Source organism: Aulonocara sp. 'chitande type north' Nkhata Bay, linkage group LG22 (assembly GCF_057382095.1).
Source record: "Aulonocara sp. 'chitande type north' Nkhata Bay isolate Kocher_YH1m ecotype deep benthic linkage group LG22, A_spYH_male_GT1.1, whole genome shotgun sequence".
NCBI lineage: Eukaryota > Metazoa > Chordata > Actinopteri > Cichliformes > Cichlidae > Aulonocara > Aulonocara sp. 'chitande type north' Nkhata Bay.
The window spans coordinates 24,535,429-24,547,975 of NC_141364.1; the positions used below are offsets into that span (position 1 = coordinate 24,535,429).

Genomic DNA, 12,547 nt, shown 5'->3' on the forward strand with positions numbered 1-12,547 from the left:
TGCCTCAGTAAAGCTCATCATCTGCTAAAAAACACAAAACACACATTTTTATCACAGAGACACCTTGTGAGGGCTCCCAGCGGTCACTTGATGGAGATTTACCTTACCATTACAAATTCCTAATGCTGATATGAAGAGCTGAACTGCACATTACTGAAGTCTCCATATTCCAACTATCTGATTTTATGATCTGAAACTATAAAAGTAACTTTTCATTATGCACAAATAATCATTGTATGAATGTGGAATCATTTTTGTGCCTGTTAGTTTGAATGGGTTCAGGGAATCATATTCATTTGTCTAGCGTATTGTTCTAAATACATAGCTTTCCTAGAAAATCACATATATTGAGAGAAGTAACACACATTAGCACTTATTCTAATGAGCCCGATAGCGGGCAAGCAAAGAGCTGTTATGTCTAAATGAAAGTCCAAAATCAGCTGGAGCAAACTGTAAGTCTGTATAATCTACACACTTATCCAACAGAATAAAGGAGTTGAGTTTGCAAAGAGCAAAGTGGTTTTAGTTATTTATTTAGTTATTTATTGACCTCCCGTGCTGCCATGATGTTGTCATGTCAAAAGTGGAATGAGGAAAAATGTCTTGTAGATTGGGGGAACAGCTGAGCCAAACTAAGCATGTCTGAATGTGCGCATGCTTGTGTGTAGTCATGCTTCTGTTGCATGTCCACATGCAATGAGCATGAGAGGCCCACATGATTTCCCCTCTGTCCTGCTGTGCTGACCCTTCCCACTGATGAAAGGTAGTTGACAGAGCAGAAGTGAGTGGTGTGTGAGTGTTTGTATACTCTGGAGAGGAGACTGAGGGCAGGTGTATCATTTTTTCTGCCTCTTCTCACAAAGGAAAGGAAAGTGGAGAACTAAAGTCTAGCTATTTGAGACTGTTCTCATTGTGCTCTCTTATGAGTCATGAAATCCACCTGCTAGGGTTTGCCCTGGGTTGATTTGGCTTCCACGTTTTGTTCCTGGATATGTAGATTTGGCATCTAAAGTAAAGATCTGGCTTTTTTCCCCCCTAAGTAGCTGTTTTTCCTTTTTTCAGGGAACAAAGCCAGCCTTTTCATTGTTAATTACTGCAAAGAGGAAACGATGCCTTGCATGAATGAACATACTTTTGTTCATTATGCTTATTTTGGCCTTCAGAGCTGCCTTCATGGCAAATAATAACAAAGTTCTAGAAAGATTTTTGTTCATGTTCACATGGCACCATCACACAGTTGCTGCAGCTTTTTCAGTTCCACATCCATGTGTGAATCTCGTGTTCCACCTTATCCCAAAGATGTCATTTGAGTAAAGTGAGCTAATTGTCATGGTTAAGAAACCAATTTCGAGTGATCTGAGGTGTGTGACATGGTGTGTTATCCTGCTAAAGCAGCCATCAGAGGATGGCTACACTGTGGTCATAACAGGATGGACATGAACAGGTAGGACGTGGCATCTAAACAATGCTCATTTAATACTAAGTGGCCCAAAGTGTGTCATGAAAACATCGCTCACACCAACAGGACTTTTCATGCTTTAATGTTGTTTACACCAAGTTCTGACCCTACTCTCCAAATGTGGCAGTAGAAATTGAAACTCATTAGACCAGGCAACATTTGTCCAATCTTCTGTCATCCAATTTTGTTAAGCCCATATGGATTGCAGCTTTAGTTTCTTGTTTTTAGCTGACAAGAGTGACACCCCGGTGTGCTACTGTATATGGTATGTGTTTTAAGATGCTCTTTACATACCTTGTTTGAAAAGAGTGTTTGTGTGAGTTACTGTTGTCTTTCTATCTGTTCCAATTAATCTGGCCATTCTCCTCTGATCTCTGGCATTAAGAAGACATCTTCACTCAGAGAACTGCTGCTCACTGGATATTTTCTCTTTTTCAGACCCTTCTCTTTAAATCTTACACATGGTTCTGCAAGAAATCTCAGCAGATCAGCAGTTTCTGAAAGACTCAGAACAGCCACATTCAGAGTGACTTATTTCACGTTTCTCTCCCGTTCTGATGGTCAGTTAAAACGTCAACAGGTCATCATGACCATGTCTAAATGCACTGATTTGCTGCCATATCATTCGTTGATTAGATATTTGTGCTAATTAGCAGTTGAACAGGTGTAGGTGTGTATGACCAACATCAGCAGTTGTGATTAGTTAACACATGGCAAAAGAGCTGCTATGAATTTGGTTGTTGTGTCTATATATTGCAGTTTAATCTGTAAACATTCATGTGTGAAACCTTTACATGCTGTAGTGGGGAAAAGTTGAATACAAAGCTAAAAATAAATGAATACATAAATAAAAGTAAATGTAGAAGAAGAAGACATAAAAACAAACCAAGAAAGCAGAAGGAAACAGCAAAGAAGAATCAAAATGAAAGAAACACAAAGGTTCTAGCACAAAGAGCACAGCAGCTGCCCTTCACGGCAGCCGAGAACAGCGGTCCGCCGGCTCCGCTCGCTCTCTCTCCCTCTCAGACAGGACCGGCGACAGAGTGTGGACACCAATTCATAATCCACCTCCGTCCCCTCCCTCCTTCCCTCCACCGTTCTGCACGGCCCCCCTCTTTTACAGCATCAGCATGACGAGGTTGCTATGGTAACAGCATCCCACTGCAGAGGCAAATGTGAGCAGTAATCGATCTTTTCGTGTGGCTGCATCATGTACATACATAACGCTGTTGTGAAACGCGTCACGGTGAAAAGCCAAGTTTGGTTTGGGGGCGTGTTGAGGGTGATTTTCTATACGTGGCAACTGTAGCGAAAGAGAGGGAATAAAGACGATGAAGGCAGAGAGAGTGGTTATCAAATGTATCATGTATATGTCATGCAAGAGTAAAACAAACTTACATGTAAAAAGACCTTAAATACTGATATTTAAGGAGTGTTGATTGAGTCCTATGTCATCTAATATATTGCATAACATGCAAATAAACGAAGATGAGGCTGGAGAGACAGAAGACTTTATCAACTATTCACTACCCCCCTGGATTTATGTGTTTAAAAGCTTTTTTTGGGGGGACACAGTAGCGATAAAAACCACTCCAACCTTTTTGACCATTGGAACCATTCAGCATACTATTTTAAACTTTCATTTGTTGAAACTTCATCAAACAGCAAACACTGATATTAAACCAGGTAAAAATGTTTAATATGTCACAGGATTGTAAGCATCGTCACTGTTACCATGTTACTTTAGCTCTAGGCAATGATTTGCCCAAATTCAGCCTCACAAAGCTTCTAGCATGGATGTGGACATGTTCTGTGGTATTTGTTACAAGTGCCACTTTCTTTACTGTAGTTTAATCATTTAGAGGCCACCAACTTGTCAGTATGTGTTATTTGGATAATCTGAAACTTTAAATTGTCCAGAGGTTCTGCTGTGCATTTAAATCTAAACTACCACAACATAATCATATTTCATTTATAATTATCAGCCCAAATCTACTGTTCTTATTGCTCACAAATCTTATTTATAAGATTTATAATCTTATTTTTATAAATAATTTCCTAAACACACATAAAATTCTGAAAATGCACTTTATGATTAATATGAAACAACTGGTATCAATAATTATTTCTTATTTAAACCTTACTGCCATAAAGGACCATTGAATTTAAATATTAACGAGAGATCTCACACCCATGCACACAATGCTGATGCAGTAACCACCACTTCAAATGATGACTTTGAAGTTAAGATGAAAGAACAGGGAGAAAAAAAAGTGGACAGCAAAACTATATTTGATTTCAGTGGCTGAATCTGGCTTCTACTATCCCTCTCGTGCATGGTGTTTCCCTCAGGCAACAAACCAAATGATATATTTTTGATTAATATATCAACAAGCCCCCCCAAGCTCTCAATAAGTTTGGTGGATTATATTTTTTTCCTCAAAAAACATTCAAATTCATACCATACAGGGCTAACAGTAACATGCAAGGCTTGGACAGCTGTAGGGAATTCAGGACTATTCAGCCTGAGGATAGCATCTGTGTAACAAATAAATACAAATATAAACTGTAGCTCTTTGTGTGGCAGTTCACCTGTCGATCCTATAAACCTGCAGTTATTTATTGACTTAAACAGCTGGAACAAACAAAGGGCATAATTCCACTAGAATTAAACTTATTCAAATTATGATATAATTACATTTTGATATTACCCCAATTTCTTTTGTAAATATGCAGTACATTAGGTGTGGGAACCATATATGCAACATAAACCCTAGTTAATTCCCCAGTGTTAGGCTCCATTAACAAGTGAGTCTCTGCAAATCAAGCATGAGAGCTGTGCTTTGCATTTGTCAGTTTTTATGGACCAGTGTTGATGCTGAAGTGTGGAATAAGCTTGGCAGCCCGTCACGCACGCTGGCCAAATTTTATTTTGCTTTATTCTTTTCATGCGGCAGAAGTCGTGTACACACCTTCTTTCAGCTGCATCGACTTGGGAGAGATGCATAGTCTGTGATCCCAGAAGCACAGAAGTCTGAGGAAGCTGGCAGGAACATGGCGGGCCGTTTGTCAGCGTACGCATCAGTGGTCAACTCCATCTCTGGATGGAATCATTTTGTGGATTTTTGATTTTTCTTTCTGTTTGCATTTAGCTTTAGTAACTGCATTCTGTGATGTGCTTATCCATTTCCACCAAAGTAAATGTCCATTCTGTTCAGCCATAAAAGTCATCAGTAGCAAATTGGCTGGTGGGTTAAACTTGGATGGGTTTTATTGCAGCAGGCTTTCAATTCTTAAGCAGAAAAACATAACAATGGATAATTTATATGTACTTGCAACATTCCTGTTTAATCTAGATGTTTAAATTTAATTAAATTTTTGCAAGTCCGAAGTTTGTTTTGTCTCCAGAGGATCCTTCTGCTTCCTGAGAAAAGAGGGGGATTAAATAACTAAGCTAAGTAATTCACGGAAGTGTATTTTCTGATAAAACTGAGTGATTCTGTCCTCTACAGCTACAGTCAAAAAAAAGTGCACCAAATTTGACAACAACAATGTCACTTGTATCTAAGTAAGTAAAATATAACCTTCATGCGTGCCTCTTACTACTGGGATAGCAGACACTATGTGTTTAAATGTGGACCCAAGGTTTTCACCTTGCGGCTGTGGTAACTTTACATATCATGTGTCAGGCAGAGGCAGAGGACAAAGTCCAGAAACACTGGCTTTGCAACAAACTCACAAGGGGCTGAAGCTTATCGCACATTGATCCTGTTAACATGCTTCCAGCCATGATGGCAAACACAGCTACACTGGCTTATTGTAAATGCACTGTACGGATGCAGCTGCGTAAACATGCTAAACCACTATCTGTAATTCATCAGTCCAGTGTGAGACATCCCTTCATCGATTGCGGTGTGATTGCAGCTCTGCAGCTTCGCTCAGAGTCTACTCAACTATAAATCCATCTAAATTCTCATCTTGTTATGGAACCGAGAGAGAAAAAGGCCATGGTAGAAGACAGAGGGAGAGGGGGTGGAGGGCAAAAAGACAGACCAAGCCACTCTGGTGTGGGAGTTGGAAGATTTGAAAATTATCTAATAAGAGAACGATATGGAGAAAGAAAAACAAAAAGGGCAATTTGAGATTGAGAATGTAAGTGCAGTGAAACCGCCAATTTGGCAGTTTGGACTTACACAGGGGCTCGTGTTGATTTTTGTGTACGTGGGTATACATTTGGAGGTGTGAAACCAAAAAAACAGTCAGCCTGTGGGGCTGAATCCATTTTGAAATGACCTTGAGTGCCCCCGTAGTCAGCCAGCCAGTGTCCTGCACCAACCAGATTCAGCTTCCCTCTTCATATCTGCTAGCTGAGAGAGTAAGAGGTGAGAGAGGAGAAGTAACAGAGTGAGAGATGGAGTGGGTCTGTCTGTCCAGTAGCTTATAAAAAGTCCATTATGGTGCGCTTCTATCAGTTTGGGCTCTCCCAGATGGACCCTGGAGTAAATGGACAGCACCAGAGAGCTATAAGCTCAGATTTGATGTACGGCTGAGAAATAGTTCTGTGTGTGCGCGCGTGTGTGTGTGCGTGTGTGTGCGATTTTGTGATTGTTTGATTGTACGTGTGCAGGAGAGTGTGTTTGGTCAGACGGCCCAACAAAAGAGCCAACGATAGCGACCAGCAAACATTTCTGTGCCACTACTATTTGTGCATTTCACTTAGTTAACACAGCTGTTTTACCATATTACAATAAGTCTCCCAGCCACACACACACACACACAAACATGAACATGCACACAGCCCTCCCAGCAGGCTTAAATCCCGGCTCAGTCTGACAAAGGAGCCTGTGGCTCTAACTGACTCTGGCCCAATCCCCTACCACTGCCTGCTGCTTTGTATGGCTCAAAACTGCTTTACTGCATGATGCTTATTTATCAGCTATATTTACTTCTGTTGTGCTGATGTGTGTGCGCGTGTGTCTCCGGGTGTGTACGTGCCACATCCTGGCCTGCATGGTCTTTGCTGTCATATCGCTCGTGTCTCCCTTCAGATGCAGCCAGAATGTCTCTATGCTGATGGGTGCCCACCAAGGGATGTGAATGGGATTTCAAGTTCTACATGCTACTTTATTAGCACTTTGAGGCTGAGATGAGATAGCAGCCGTGGGCAAAGAGGCAGATGAGAATGGTCAAGAGCCACTTGTTTTCTCTTCTTCTTAGCAGTTGGGTTCCAACTAGGCAAGCAAGTAAAGTGGTTATCCTCAAATGACCAGCAAACCATAGACTTCTGGGAAACTTTTCTGCTTCTGCACATCCAAAAATACATAACTGCATTTTACGTTTGATTGACATAAGTTTGGCAAAAAGAAACATGATAACAGATGTTTATTAAAATTTATTGAAATTGTATTAATTTATTAGCACTTTGTTAGCGCACAGTCCAAAGCCAATGCTAAAAAAGCTTCAGTGCTAGCTGTGCTGTTAGCTCTACTAAGCATGTATCATGCTTAGTTTTACCACACATAAATGCATATATAATCCCTGCTCCCAACAGAAATCAGAAAGCTCATCCAAATGTGAAAAAAATCTGAAATGACTAACAGCTTGCTTTAAAAGCAGGCCGGAACTGCAGGAGCTAATGACCTGTGATTATTTGATCTATCTATTTGTTTACAAATTTTAACTATACGACTAGCGATTTGTTCATTGCCGTGTTTTTGCTCCACAGACAACATTAATGCACAGCCACGCTACAAATAAAATATCAGGTCTTAACCTGTGCTCCTAACCAATCAGAGGATTATCGACCCTACTAATGACTACAAGTGATACTGCCGGCTATACGTGGGAAACAGGTTCCCCTGACGATGAAGAGACAGCTAAAATTGTTTAGGGGAAATGTAAGGATAAAAGACAATAAGACTATTTCATGAAGTGTGCAATGACGTGTCCATTAAAGTGCAGTTCAGAACATTAAACAATATTGTGTGGTTTGTAAAGGTCAGTACTCAGGGGTTTATCTATATTGATTTCTCCTTTCTATTGCAGTGGACTCCGCACTGGTGTCCATCTAAATCCTCTTGTGTGCTGCAGACCTGACGTAGAGAGAGAGAGAGAGAGAGAGAAGAGGAAGCGAGATAGAGAGAGCAAGAGAGAGCGCAATAACAAGAAAGAGAAAAATAGTCCTCCCTGGTCTTCAGCAGTTGGGGAAAAAAGTCTTTTTTTGGACACAGTTCACCTGATTCTGTTTATAATCTTTCTGAGTCCTTCACCCGCTCATTCCCTCCTTTTCTGCTTATACAGTGCTAAGCAGTAAGTTCAATATCACCAATCAGTCATGAGAACGATATAGCGCTAATGGCTCAGTGGTCACGAGCGAGAGATGCCCCCGCTTAATGGTCAACCCCATCGGATCTGTCAATTCCACGCTTCTCGTTTGTCGTATGTGTAGGCATCCATGTGTCATGATCCATGATCATGTGTAATATTTGTTTACACCCTCTTGAACTCCACTTCACCCTTCTCTCCTCCCCTCTTCCCTATCTATCAGTGAGCCAGCAGATAGTTTGGTATTTGAACGGGGAGTTTTGTTTAGGTAGCATAATTGGGAATTCAAACTTCAATCCGAGAGTTGAGAGAGTGAAATCCGATATTTGTGCTGTTAGCTGTGAGCTGCTGGCAAAAAATAGTCTTTGTAACCGGTAAAAACCCTTTTTATTGAGAATTATTTTTCATGTTTTTGTGCTTAGGTGCTCAGGTTAGAGGACTCGTTTGCTTGCCTTTTCACTTTGGTTACGGAAGAGTAGGAGGGTCTTTGGAAGTTTTTGTTTATTGTTTTGATCACCGCTCATCTCGCGGGGGGCCAAAGCTCATCTCACATCGATCCTTCTAACATGCTTCTAAATTCTCATCTTGTTATAGAACCGAGAGAGAAAAAGGCCACAGACAGAGGGAGAGGGGCTGTAAGGCAAAAAGACAGACTGTGAACCTCTGGTGTGGGAGTTGGAAGATTTGAAAATTAGAGAAGAACATGGAGGATGAAAAAAAAACATGATCATTTGAAATGTATGTGCAATGAAACAACGCCAGTTTGCCAGTTTGGGCGCAAATCGGGCCTCGTGTTGATTTGTGTGTGTGTGAGTTTATGTGCAGATAAACTGCTGTTCAGTATCTTGGACCTGGTTGACTCTTCCTTTGGTGTGGTGAAGAGTGGGAAGTCCCGAGTAATTTTGTGTGTAGGTTACCTCTTGACCAGGGACGTAGCACATGCTAATGCATTCTGGTTGCACGACGTTACATTTTGCCAGTTCTTCATTTACATGAAGCTGAAGTGTAGGCTGTTTCAAGGGAACTAGGGGTGTTGGGTCTACTACGCTACACCTCCGTTAACTTGTGAAAAACTCTAAAACTATCTGTTGTCAATGCAAAAGACAGGTACAGCAAAATCATAACTTATTTCTTGCATCACATGTGTTAAGAGTTCTCATAATGAAGGAAGGTTGGAGCAGCACATTGGTGTGGTGGTTATCAATGTTGCCTTAAAGCAAGAAGGTCCTGGCATCAATTCCAGCCTGGGGGCCTTTCTATGTGGAGTTTGCATGAGGGGCTCTCAGGCTTCCTCCCACAGTCCAAAGAGATGCATGGGGTTCATTAATTGGTGAGTCTAAGTGAGCGTGAATGGTTGTTTGTCTTGATGTGTTAGCCCTACAACAGATTGGTGATTTCTTCAGGGTGTACTCTGCCTCTTGGCCCATGACAGCTGGGACAGCCACCCACCTCCGGATAAGAATTGGATAAGCAGAAGAAGATGGATGAAGAAAGTTTGTAAGCGAGTCGCTATATTCATTTAGTTTTGAAGTCTGGGAGAAGACAGCCCGCAAGCGGCATGCACCAATCATAAGAAGAAGGAGAGGGACAGCAACTGTCAACCATCTATCATCACTTTCTAATGGCTTGTCCATCATGTGTCCAGTGCTAGGAAGCACAGCAACACTTCAGCACCCCAGTGGAAGCGCACCATGACTGTCTTGTTCACTCACTGGTTCACAAACTCGGTGACTCCTTGAACTTTACCATGTCTCATTAAAATTCCATAGTTCGTTGTTGCCATATTTATTTTCAGTTCAGTTATACGTTTCTTTTTGTCTGCTTTCAGAACTGCACATGATTATTTGCAGCCAGCAGGTTGTAATGCAGTAATAGTAATAAATCACACAACAATAGTACATCAAAGATATTGAGGTGGCACATAACCCAGGTAGCTACCACAACTGAAACAAGGGAGTTGCAGTAGGCTAACATTAGTTTTTAAAAAAGAACTTACTTCCAGATGTTTCTTTAGGTTGAAGGTGGAGTCTTTTGACGCTGAGAGCAGCTTGTTTGCTGGCAAACAGAGTTTGCGTTGCACGGTCAGATTTCACCTATCCCTTTCTTCTTTAAATGTGAAGTGGTGTCGAAATTTCCAAGTAAGAAATGCATTCCTACCCGTGGACTGATGGTTCTGTTGTGCTGGCTCCGTGTCCATTGTGTAACTGATGCCACCAACATTAACAGGACGCTTACGTTAGAGCCTCTTATTGTGTGTTTCCTTGGGTTTCCGGCAATGTGTGGAATTACCAAAATCTGAAAGGGGATAGCCTAACATATGAAAAAGGAAAAGACCGCAGTGTAATCCATTTATTTCAATAAATTAACTGTATTCTAATTATCACCTAATCCAGCGTTAACTGTAACGGAATAAAGTTACTCATATTTTCTATTTTAAATACGTAACACCGGTACATATATTCTGCTACTCCCCAACACTGTCTACACACTTTTTTTCCCACATGCTCATCTTGCAACATCTTCATAACAGTGTCTTACATGAATGAACCAACTGTCACATAATTTTTTTTCATTTTCAAGCACTTTGCAGCCAATTTAGTTATTTTGGGGGTGACCGTGGCTCAGGGGGTTGGGGATCGCATCTGTAACCGGAAGGTCGCCGGTTCGATCCCTGGGCTCTCTGTCCTGGTCGTTGTGTCCTTGGGCAAGACACTTTACCCTACTTGCCTACTGGTGTTGGCCAGAGGGGCCGATGGCGCGATATGGCAGCCTCGCTTCTGTCAGTCTGCCCCAGGGCAGCTGTGGCTACAACTGTAGCTTGCCTCCACCAGTGTATGAATGTGAGAATGAATGAATAGTGGTATTGTAAAGCGCTTTGGGTGCCTAGAAAAGCGCTATATAAATCCAATCCATTATTATTTGTGATTTTTATCTATAAAAAGTGCTATAAATAAATTTTACTTCCCTACCTATGTCCAAAGAGACAAGTGGACAAACTAAAGGAAGACAAATCTGTGCATTGAGGGAAGCAAACTTGAGTGTACAGTCTCTGTAAAGAACTATACACTCAAGTAAGGTGATAAAGATTTTGAGACCTTACTCTTCTGTCCTGCTTCACTGACCTCGAGCACTTACTGGGCTTAATTTGCTCTGGACCAGGATTGGGCTCAAACTAACTCTACATACTTTCTGAAATACTTAAAGTTCAATTAAAAAAAATCTAGACTGTCCAGTTAAAGTGGTATGCATCGAGGCAGATGACTTGATTGTTTCCTGTTATAGAATATCATAGATCATTCAGCTTCACTCAGATTTTCTACCCTAAAGTCACTGATGAATGTGGGATGAGAACATATAGGGATGGGTGGCCTTAACAAACACACCTTCTTAACACACTTTGTTTAACTTGGCCAATTAATGTTGTAGAGTCTTTACCTTACAATATAAAGCACCACGAGGTGACTGTTTTTGTCATTTGTCACTATGTAAACAAAACTGAATTGAATTGGATGCAAATAATACGGAAACCACGGGTGCTTTCTTACCAACAACGGTGTCAGGTAGTGTAGACATTTTCTTCAACCCTTGCTGAATCTTTTGTCTCCCAGGCTGCAGTTTCAAGGAATCTAACAATGAGTCAAGCTTGAGCTTGAGAGTAAAACTAAAAGAGCAGTGAAAAAGCTACCTTTTGACGCCATATTTCAGCTAATGAATGCTGCTTGTTTAGGAGGATGACTAATCTTAGTGTAGCGTCAATGATGAGTACAGTCAATAAAGCCCAGGACTGTGGCAAAGCAAGCCATAAATTTCTGGGAGCACGATACGCTCGCTCAAGGTCTCACATTTTCCGTGTAAAATATGACTGTAAAACCTGCAGCTAAGTAAGTGGGCGTCCGTACCACGAGCTGACCCGAGAAAGATTGCGTAATGAAAACTCCTTCAAATCCCTGGGCATGCTGGCATGTGCATCTCCGTTCTGTGCTTGATTGTCTAATCTGATGCAATGCTAACATGTGATTTGTTTTTAAAGAAATGATTCAATTAGATGAAAATGAAATCTGTTAATTGTCTTATTAAATACTTTCCCGGTGCACCATTTGCTCATTTTAGTTTCTTTTAAAAGTAAACAAACAGACCACACATGTGCACAACAGTTATTTATTTTACCCACGGCTGTAACCTGCAACAGCGCAGACAGCACGTAAACAGGATTATTACTTTTTTTCCATTGATTTAAAAAAAAAGGTCTTTTGTTAAATGATCACGTTGAGAACAATGCAGAAAACGAGCAAACGGGTAAAGAGTTTTTCCCCCCCACCAAAGAGTTGATTCTCTAAAAGGCCAAATTAAAGGGCTGGTAGCAATGGGCGTTTGTGCAATCATGGCAGAGCCTCAACACACTTCCCAGGCATTCACACTTGCATGTGTGAGTGTGTGCGTGTGTGCCGGATAGGGAGGATATGCAACGTCTCTGTTTTTCCTTGGGTCAACTGCTTGATGGAGGCTAACGCGAGGAAATTTCACTTTTGCTCTCTGTAATCGAATACGCAGACACACAATCACATTCCGTGCAGATAATGTACCTTAGATACGCCACGTGTGTCAGCTCCTTTTCCATAAATGCAGCTGCTGCAAAAAAGATCCCATTGGGTAAGAAGAATCCAGATGGAGAAAAAAAAAGATCTGTGAAAGAAAAGATTGTTTCCCCCCGCCGAGGGAGTTGATTAAGACTTGCATTGGTGAAACTAAGCCTACAAATCCATT

At 41.2% G+C, this 12,547-nt stretch overlaps 1 protein-coding gene across 1 annotated transcript in view; it reads left to right on the forward strand.

Moving 5' to 3' along the window:
- Window positions 1-12,547, forward strand: part of adgrb2 (adhesion G protein-coupled receptor B2) — a 266,754-nt gene that overhangs the window by 106,459 nt on the left and 147,748 nt on the right. The window lies entirely within an intron of this gene.